Source organism: Crocuta crocuta, unplaced genomic scaffold, assembly GCF_008692635.1.
Source record: "Crocuta crocuta isolate KB4526 unplaced genomic scaffold, BGI_CrCroc_1.0 scaffold288, whole genome shotgun sequence".
NCBI lineage: Eukaryota > Metazoa > Chordata > Mammalia > Carnivora > Hyaenidae > Crocuta > Crocuta crocuta.
This window is the reverse complement of record NW_027532607.1, coordinates 1,601,081-1,610,739: the sequence shown is the minus strand read 5'-3', so window position 1 is coordinate 1,610,739 and position 9,659 is coordinate 1,601,081. Positions and strand designations below refer to the sequence as shown.

Genomic DNA, 9,659 nt, shown 5'->3' with positions numbered 1-9,659 from the left:
GGGGGAAATGGTGGGGGAAAGGGAGAGAGGCAAACCATGAGAGACTCTTGAATGCTGAGAAACAAACTGAGAACTGAGGGATGTGGGGGGTAGGGGGAAGATGGGCATGGAGGAGGGCACTTGTGGGGATGAGCACTGGGTGTTATATGGAAACAAATTTGACAATAAACTATTTGTAAGGAAAAAAAGAGTGAAAACGTCTACTAAATGACAAGTGCATTAATGGAGAAAAACACAGTAGACAGACTTCAAGAACAAAAAGACACCATACAATTATCTCAATAGATATAGAAAAAGCATCTAGCACTCTTTCATGGTAAAGACATTCAACAGACTCAGAGTAGAAAGATACTTTTTGTTTCTTTCTTTTTTTTACGTTTTTGTTTATTTCTTTTGAGAGAGAAAGAGCAAGTGGGGAAGGGGCAGAGAGAGGCAGAAAGAATCCCAAGCAGGCTCTGCACTGCCAGTGCAGAGCCCAATGTGGGGCTTAAACCCACAAATCACAAGATCATGACCTGAGCCTAAGTTGGACACTTAACCAAGTGAGCCCCCCAGGCGCCTCAGAAGGGCAGTTTTTCAACCCCCAAAAAGGCATCTCTGAAAAAACATATAGCTAACATAATACTGTCAAAGATCACATGCTTTACCCCTTAAGATCAGGAACAAGACAGGATATCCACTTAAACCACCTTTTTTATTTTCTAAGTTTATTTATTTATTTTGAGAGAGAAAGAGAGAGACAGAAAGAGAGAGAGAGAGAAAATGAACACACACACGCAAGTGGAGTAAAGAGAGGTGGGGGAGAGGGAATCCCAAGCAGACTCCGTGCCATCAGCACAGAGTCTGATGTGGGGCTCAAACCCAAGAACTGGAGATCATGACCTGAGGTGAAATCAAGAGGTGGACGCTTAACTTACTGAGCCACCCAGGCATCCCCGACTTGAACCACTTCTATTCTACATTTTAGTAGAGTTTCCAGACAGGGCAATTAGGCAAGAAAAGAAAATAAAAGGCATTCTTCAGATTGGAAAAGAAGTAAAACCATCTTTATTTGTAGATGACAGGATGCTACACACAGAAAATCCTACATAAGAACTATTAGGACTAAAACACAAGCTCAACAAAATCGCAGATTAATATGTAAAAATCATGAGCAAACTGAAAATAAAATAAATAAAATTAAGAAAACTTTCATTCACAATAGACCAAAAAATAAAACACTTAGACATAATTTTAACAAAAGGGCAAAATCCACACACTGAAAATTGCAAACATTAAAAGAAAATAAAGAGACCTAAATAAATGGAAAGTTATCTCATGTTAATGGAAGATTTAGTATTTTTAAGAGGACAGTACTCCACAAACTGACCAACAGACACAGCACAACTGCTATAAATCCTAGGTGGTTTGTTTACATAAACTGAAGAGCTAATTCTAAAATTCTTATGGAAATGCATGGGATCCCACAGCCAAAACAATCCTGAAAAAGAACAAAGTTTATGGAATCACACTGCCTGATTTCAAAACTTAATTACTAAAAAGCTATGGTCATTAAGACTGTGGTACTGACATAAAGGCATACAGATCAATGGAGTAGAATTTCAGAGTCCAGAAATAAACCCTTTACATTTATGGCCAACTGATTTTTGACAAGGTGCCAAGACAATTCAATGGAGAAAGAATAGTCTTTTCTTTTCACACAAATGGTGTGGGGCAAATGGANTCATACACAAAAAATAACATAAAACAGATAATGGACCTTAATGTAAGAGCTAAAAGGACACTGAGAAGAAAATATAGAATCAGAGTTTCCTGAATTTATGTTAGGTAAAGCCTTCTAGCTATACTAAAAGCATAGACAACAAAAGAAAAAAGATAAACTGAACTTTTTCTAAATTAAAACCTTTTGTGCTTCAAAGAGTTTCTTGAAAGTAAAACAACAACCCACAAGAGAAGATATGTGCAAACATGTAGTTCATAAGGGTCCCTTCCAACTCAACAATAACAACAAAAAAAAATAGTTCAATTTACAAATGGACAAAGGATTTATACATTTCTCCAAAGAATATATACAAATGGCCATAAGAAAAGTTTAAAAACGCTCAGTATCATTAGTAATCAGGAAATGCAAATCAAAACCACAATGAGATATTACTTCACATCCACTAGGATGGTTATAATCAAAACAACAGACAATGATAAGTGCTGACGAGGATGTGTACAGGACTCTCATATAATGCCTGCTGTAAAATGGTACATCTGCTTTGGAAAGGAGTTGGCAGTTCCTAAGAAATAGTTACAATAAAACCCAACAATTCCACTCTTTAGCACATACCTAAAACAATGATAACACACACCTATACAAAAACTTGGACATGAATGTTCATAGCAGTTATTATTCAAAATAACCAAAAAGTGGAAACAACCCAAATGTTCATCAAATGATGAAAGGATAGAGGTGCCGGGGTGGCTCAGTCGATTGAGCGTCTGGCTTCTGCTCAGGTCACGATCTCGCAGTTTGTGGGTTCAAGTCCCACACTGGACTCTGTGCTGACAGCTCAGAGACTGAAGCCTGCTTCAGATTCTGTATCTCTCTCTCTGTGACCCTCCCCTGCTCATGTGCACATGCTCTCTCTCAAAAAATAAACATTAAAAAAATTATACTTAAAAAAATGAAAGCTATATGTCAACATTTCGTATAGCTATTACTCCTTACTTTAAATATTAAAATTTTAGGGTGTCTGGGTGGCTCAGTCAGTTAAGCATCCAATTTTGACTCAGGTCATGATCTCACAGTTCGTGGGTTCGAGCCCCATGTCAGGCTCTGTGCTGACAGCTAGCTCAGAGCCTGGAGCCTGTCTTCAGATTCTGTATCTCTCTCTCTGTGACCCTCCCCTGCTCACGCTGTCTCTGTGACTCTCAAAAATAACAAAATATAAAACATTTAAAAAAAAATAAAAAACAATTTCCTACAAAAAATTAAAATTTTATTTAAAAAATTAAAATTGGTAATTAAAAGGTAAGAACTAAGCTTTTAACCTGTTTTTCTGAAGAACTGTAAGTCAAAGTAGCCAAAGAGGCCCAGATGCTGACAGGAAAGTGCTATTTTACGTAAAATAGACAGCAATAAAAGGTTAAGTGTCATAATGTTACTTACGCTATCTAAGAAAATATTAGTATTTCTTAGAAAATGCCTGTTAAGTTATTCAGAGACAGGAGGTCAGGATTTCTGAAATGTACTTTAAAATACTTCAGCATAAAACAATATGAAGATACATTTTTAAAACTCCAAGCTTTTAGGATTATCTTGTATAATGTTAAAAGATGCAGCTTTCAAGGAATAATAAATCTGACATTTAAAAAAAAAAATCCTGAAGACCCTGACGACTAGAATTGTCTCATTCAATCAAAATTAATCAATGACTAGGATGGTTTTCTTAGTGAATTCGATACAACTACTGGGTTTTGCAATGCCTAATAATGAAACCATCATAATATTGTAAATGTTACTTAAGTGTTTCCAAGTTTTAGAATAATTTATAAAACAGAAAAGACTAAATTATAGTTAAAATAAAAAACTAAATATCACACACTTATAATGTAACATTAACTAAAAAAAACCTGAAAGATGAGAAAGCAACTGGGTGACAATTTGAGTATGTTAAGTTCATCTCTTATAATGGAGAGTAGACAGGGGAGCCTGAGTGGCTCATTAAGTGTCCTACTTTGGCTCAGGTCATGATCTCTGTCCACGAGTTAGACCCCCACATCGGGGCCTGGGGGCCAGCTTCAGATTCTGTGTCTCCCTCTCTCTCTGCCCCTCCCCCACTCGTAGTCTATCAGTCTCTCTTTTTCAAAAATAAACTTCTAAAAAAAATTTTTTTTAAATAATAGACGATAGATCTTGTTTAAAGTTAATTAAATGAGAGCTACATTATTTGAAATTAAAATAGTAAATCAGTAGAAAATCTAAAAAACTGTGGACAGTGATTACATTTCAGAGGGTTGCAAAGGAAAGACTCTTCTCCACCACTTTAATTTTGTGTGGACCATGTACCTTATACTAGTTTTGCAATTTAGAAAATTATCTTATAATTTAAAAAAATCAACTTTTTGTATGTTATACTTCAATTTAAAAAAAGGAAAAAAATGGAATTTCCTATGTTAAAACATGTAAAATTATGTTAACAATATAATTTTAGACATTTATAGGATCAAACTCAGGGTGCCTGGATGGCTCATTTCAACTGAGCTTCCAACTCTGGATTTCGGCTCAAGTCATGATCCCAGGGTCCTGTGATCTAGCCCTGCTGCAGGGAGATTATCTCTCTCCCTCTCCCTCTGCCCCTCTCCACCACTCTCGTGCGCGTGTGCATGCTTTCTCTCAAAAATAAATAAAAAGGATCAAACTCATAATATCCTGCCACCTGCTATTTTTATTTATCAACACATATCTAGACATCTTTCGTTGTTAGCATTTATAGTTAAGCTTGGAACAACAGGGTTTAGAACTGCAGAGGCCCAGTTATATGAAGATGTTTTCAGTTAAGTACAGTATAGTATAGGACTCTAAGCGTATTTTTTCTCTTATGAGTTTTTCTTTTTTATTTAAAAAAAATTTTTTTACATTTATTTATTTTTGAGAGACAGAGTAAGACAGAGTATGAACAGAGGAGGGGCAGAGAGAGAAGGAGACACAGAATTCGAAGCAGGCTCTGGGCTCTGAGCAAACATTCAGCACAGAACCTGATGCAAGGCTCGAACCCGCAAACCAGATCATGACCTGAGCCGAAATCAGACGCTTAACCGAATGAGCCACCCAGGCACCCTGTTTTCTTTTTTAAAAAGCGTTTATTTATTCTGAGAGAGAGAACATGAGCACAAGAGGGGCAGAGAGACAGGGAGAGAGAATCCTAAGCAGGCTCCACGCTCAGCAGGGAGCTCGATGTGGGGCTTGGTCTTGTGACAAGATCATGACCTAAGCTGACAGCAAAAGTGAGATGCTCAACCAAATGAGACACCGAGGCGCCCCTCATATGATTTTCTTAATAACATTTTTCCTCTAGCTTACTTTGTTCTAAGAATACAGTATATAATACAAATAACATACAAAATATGTGTTGACCAGCTGTTTATGTTATCAGTAAGATTTCTGGTCAACAACAGGCTGTTAGTAGTTAAGATGGGGGGGTGTCAAAAGTTATACTGCATGATTTTTGACTGCATGAGGGATGCTGGGGGTCCCAGCCCTCAATGTTGTTCAAGGGTCAACTGTATATATACCTTTCTCACTTCTTCTGTCAACTGTGTGGCATTCCACTAGACTCTATATGAAGGATACCTTTATCAATTCACACACATATAATTGCCCTGAGCATGTGTTAGCATAGATCTTATTCTGGCATTGGAGATACAAAGTGAAAAAAGCAAGGGCTCCTGGGTGGCTCAGTTGGTTGAATGTCCCACTTTGGCTTAGGTATGATCTCAGGGTTCGTGAGATCGAGCCACACATTGGGCTTGCTGCTTTCAGCATGGAGCCTGCTTTACATCCTCTGTCCCCCATTCTCTCTGACTCTCCCCCACTTATGCTCTATCACTCAAGAAAAAAATAAACATTAAAAAAGAAAAGTGAACAAAGCAAAGTCCCTGACCTGATGGAGTTTATATTCCAGTGAGGGGAAGGGAGGAGTCAGACAAGTAAATCACAGCAGGTCAGCTGGTGATAAGACTAAGGAATAAAAACAAAGTAGGGCATGGGGCGCCTGGGTGGCTTAGTCGGTTAAGCGTCCGACTTTCACTTAGGTCATGATCTCGCGGTTCGTGGGTTCGAGCCCCGCGTCGGGCCCTGTGCTGACTGCCAGCTCAGAGCCTGGATCCTGTTTCAGTCTGTGACTCCCTCTCTCTCTGGCCCTCCCCTGCTCACGCTGTCTCTCTCTCTCTCTCTATTAGAAATAAATAAAATATTAAAAAAAAAAAACAAAAAAAAACAAAGTAGGGCACAGGAGCTAGACACTGTGTGGGGTGGGCAGGAAGGAATTACTATTTAATACAGAGTGACCGGGGCAGGCCTCTGTAATAGGGTAAATTCAAGCCGAGACTAGAGACCTGAGGGAGCATGGCAGACTTACTATCTGGGGGAAGAATGTTAAGACAAAGGCAACACCAAGTATAAAGTAAGTCCCTGAGGTGAGAACATGCCAGGTAGTATTTGAGGAGGCAACGTGGCCAGTGTGGATGGAACCTGGTAAGGAAGGGAGATGGCAGTAAGAGTTGGCCAAGTGGTAAGAAACAGACCACGCAGGCCTTTATGTGCCATTTTAAGTACCACTGAGCAGACATGACTGAATCACTGTCATCTGTTGAGAAGAGATTAAAAGGCAAAAAAGGTAGGAGCAAAGAATCCAGTTAGGGGGTTACTACCATAACCTCACTGGGGGACAATGGTTTAGTTCAAGTAGTAGTAGGAGTGAAGAGGTTAGAAGTGGTAGGAATCTGAACATATCTTTAACAGTAAGATTTACTGATGGATTTGTAATTGGGATATAAAATAAAGAGACAAGAATGGCTCCATGGTTTTTAAACAATTAGAAGGAGAGAGTGGACAGTTACTGAGATGTGGAAGACTGTTGAAGAAATGGGTTTGGAACAGGGAGACAAAATGAACTCAGTTTTGGACATGTTAGATTTGATACACTTATCAAACATAAAGAGAAGTCTAGAAGCAACTGACTAAATAGGTTTAGAATTTGGGGCAGGGCTCTGGGCTAGAGATAAAAACTTGGAAGTGCTCTGCATATGGGTGATAACTAAAGCAAAGAAACTCAATGAGATTATGTAGAGAATAAAAGTAGACAAATGTGGGCGACTGGGTGGCTTAGTCAGTTAAGCGTCCGACTTTCGCTTGGGTCATGATCTCGCGGTTCTTGGGTTCGAGCCCCGCGTCAGGCTCTTTGCTGACTGCCAGCTCAGAGCCTGGAGCCTGTTTCAGTTTGTGACTCCCTCTCTCTGACCCTCCCCTGCTCATGCTGTCTCTCTCTCTCTCTCCTAGAAATAAATAAAACATTAAAAAAAATAAAAAATAAAAATAAAAAAAGTAGACAAATGTCTGAAGACTGAGCCCAGGGACACTCCACTGTTTAGAGGTCTGGGAAATGAGAACCAAAAGAGCGCAAGCTGAGAAAAGCACTGCTTGGAGAAGGGAGTAATCAACTGTGGCTAATGAATCATTCTGGACAATTCCGTTCTGAGGACTGAACGCTGGGGACAACAGTGTGGAGGCCAAAGACACCCTCGATACAAATTCCTGTAAAACACTGGTAAAGGGAAACTGCTTCCGGATTTCTGCAATTATAAACAATGAAATAAACATCTTCGTATAGTTTTATGGGAATGGAATTTCTGGATCCCAGGATATGTAAATTTATTACTCACATATAAACCAACTTGTCCAAGAAACTGCACCAATTTAGAGTCAGTATAAAACTTGGATGTCTAAGCTATAACCTATACTGAGAATTACCAAACGTATCAATCCTTAACACTTTGATAGGCCAAAAAAGTGTTACCTTGTTTTATTTTGCATCTCTCCATGGCTGAAGTTAGGCATTTTTCATGTTATTAGTCATTTGTCTCCCCCCATTCTCCCCGGTAAAACTGCCTGCTCATAGCTTTTGCCTATTTGTTAGAAAACTGCTGGTCTTTATTAAAAAACATTTTTAAAATATATATTAACATTAATTCTTTTGCTTTCTTCTTTCTTTAGATTACTAAGCTTATATCCTAGCTGGAACTGCAGAGAAGCAAACAGATCCAGAACTGTACCAAACCATTTAAGTCTTTGGTTTTCATACTTATCTCCCTGTTCATGCTTTGGACACGATCATTTTCTTACTCTTCTCTGCCATCTCTCCTCTCCATGAGAACAATCTGGCTATAGCATCTGCACTCCTCTGACAACCTGAGTGCACTAGCTGATAGGACTGAGGAAGTGATTATCCATGTGTACCCATCCCAATATCCTTAATGGAAAGCTCACATTAGGGAACTGAGTTTTGCTGATCGAAATCTTGAGTACTTAACTAAATGCCTGTCACATAGTAGGCATTCAGGAAGTACCTGTGCAATAAACAAAGGGAACTCCCTCAAACGAAATGGAGATAGCTTTTAAAAAAGCAATAANTGATGGATGTGGGAAGGAGGAGGGATGGGCATGGAGGAGGGCACTTGAGGGGATGAGCACTGAGTGTTATGTGGAAACTTATTTGACAATAAAGTATTTGTAAAAAAAAAAAAAAAAAAAGCAATAAAAGGGGCGCCTGGGTGGCTCAGTCGGTTAAGCGTCCGACTTTCACTTAGGTCATGATCTCGCGGTTCATGGGTTCGAGCCCCGCATCGGGCTCTGTGCTGACTGCCAGCTCAGAGCCTGGAGCCTGTTTCAGTCTGTGACTCCGTCTCTCTCTGACCCTCCCCTGCTCACGCTGTCTCTCTCTCTCTCTTAGAAATAAATAAAACATTAAAAATAAATAAATTTAAATAAATAAATTTTAAAAAAGGCAATAAAAGAACATAAGGACAAATTAACTTCTGACTATCCAAGGTTTTGCCTGGGAAAGTTAGCTCTAAGATGAAGATTTAATAGTCAGTGAATAGTAAACAATGTAATTTATACATACTGCAAAGAAACACATTCTCTGTAAGAATGCTATAGAGAACCACAACATTCTCATACAAACTGTGCCACACCACTGTCAGGCCCACCCACAGAATTTTATTGGTCAATTCTCCGATTTTGTGTTGTGTTTCTTTTGCCACCAACAGAAAAAAAATTATACTGTCTTCATACAAGAAGTCTCTTGATTCCTTTGATGCTTAAAAAATTCTTTAAGTTTAAAAGTTGTAATATCTCTTTAAGTAAAAACGATAATAACTGTAAGAAAGTATTCCAAATTGTGCAAAATGGTTCCCTAATTATTTCATAATTTTTATTCCCTTTCTTTAAGGCACCCACCCTTTTCATGGCACCCTTTTTGAATACAACTGCATGTGGATTAATGACTTAGAATCCACAAAACAAATAAAGAGAAAACTTAGGTTATCAGTAGAGCGAATGAACCAGGAGAAGAGAAAGAAATGTGGATCAGTGATGACTTAAGCTCTGAAAGAGGCCCCAGAAATGGAAGAATAGGGCAATGGAGCTTACTCTTGCTCTGTATCATCTGTGGTAGGGCAAAGAAACCAAGAAAATAACAACTCTGGAGTCAAACTGCACTATAATTTGGCAAGTAAAAATGGGGTCAAACCTTCTTGTTCAAGGAAACAGAAAGAAGCAAGCTGAAAGCAGCAAACAGGGAGCCAAAGATCCTGGAAAAAGCATCGGTACCAATACTGTGAAGAGGTTGCAAGAGAAAGCAAGCATACAGGTCACCCAAACACCACAGAAGGGAAACTGGCTGGCAAACACACTACAAAATGCCCGCCTACATGCCAACATTTTACTGACCTGAGTATTGCTTCAAATAAGTGACGCCTGGAGTTTGGCAATCTTATTTGTAATCAGGCAAGTACTCTGGCTGTACTGGGATTTGATCTGTATCTTTGTTACTTGTCAACCTAAAATCTTATTTTCTTTCCCATGATGTGGTCAGACTTTAACAAAGCAG

The 9,659-nt window shown here is 38.8% G+C and overlaps 1 protein-coding gene across 2 annotated transcripts in view; it reads right to left on the bottom strand.

The window, feature by feature from the left end:
* The window catches only part of TLK2 (tousled like kinase 2), a 116,445-nt gene that overhangs the window by 57,869 nt on the left and 48,917 nt on the right, over positions 1 to 9,659 (bottom strand). The gene's annotated exons all lie outside the window — the stretch shown is intronic.